Source organism: Castor canadensis, chromosome 15 (genome assembly GCF_047511655.1).
Source record: "Castor canadensis chromosome 15, mCasCan1.hap1v2, whole genome shotgun sequence".
Taxonomy (NCBI): Eukaryota; Metazoa; Chordata; class Mammalia; order Rodentia; family Castoridae; genus Castor; species Castor canadensis.
Window position 1 is genome coordinate 98868102 of NC_133400.1, and position 1096 is coordinate 98869197.

Genomic DNA, 1096 nt, shown 5'->3' on the forward strand with positions numbered 1-1096 from the left:
CCAGACCACATAGTTTCTCACAGAGCCTGAGGGGTTCACACTCAATTCTTTTTCCTGCGTTGACAGCTGGAGGACCCACATCTGTGCAGGGCAAGCTTGGTGCGACCTTTCCTCCGACTCCTGGGCTCTTTTCTTGGTGGCCTTTGGGGAGCTTAGTCAGAGCAGCCGGCAGCTGCAGACCAGAAGGTGCCTGGGCAGGGGGTCCTGAGCAGTGACCATCACTTCCTAACACTCCTAGGCTTCAGTTTAAAAGAAGGTAGCCCAAGGGCTCCGTTGGTCCCAAAAGCAGGGAGAGAGGGTGCTTTCTCTCCTAGATTTGTCCTAGTGACACTTTTTAAATGCCACTGTTGCTTCGGGCCCAACCCAGGAATAATTTGCACAAAGGCAGGGACTTGTCAGCCTCCCTTAGAAGCTGTCCCACTCGCTTCGTGCTGACTCTGAGGCCGGCTTTAGCATTCTGGCTTCTTGGTGTCTGGGGTGCTGGGTGTCAGTGTGAGTCAGCAGGGGACAAGACCACGTGAGGAGTGACGATCCCTGGGCCCAGTCAGAGGGAGTGGTGGAGGTGGGCCAGACGCCTGCATGCTGTATACACAGGAGGTGGTCTGCTTGGTGGGACCCCAGACCAAAGGCTTGGATCTGTGTTAGGAAATAGGTATTTTAAACTCTTGTTACTGTTTGTAGAGTCTTCACGCAGGGGCTGGCTATCTCACCGACTCCTCATGCATTGCAGACAGACATCATTTGTCTCGTTTTCCTGTCCGCCCCTGAGGATGAGCAAGGATCAGTAAGGAGAAGTGTGGAGCCTAAGTGTGGACGCCCAGTGAGGACAAAAGGGAAATTAATACTGTCCATACCGTCCACTGTACCTCCCCACTGAGGTCACTTGGAACTGCCTGGACACCTGAGTTTCTTGTCTGTCCAGAGCCCCTGCTCTCTGATTTCCGGACAAAAACTTGTTTGGGAGAACCACTCAGTCCTCATTTTACTCAGAGACCCTGGCGGTGAAAGTTACTGTGTCTCAACCCCTCTCCTTTCCTCTCCCCCCTCTCTTCCCCCTCCTTCTTCCCTCTCTAAAGTTGAGGCAGTGTGGCATGTC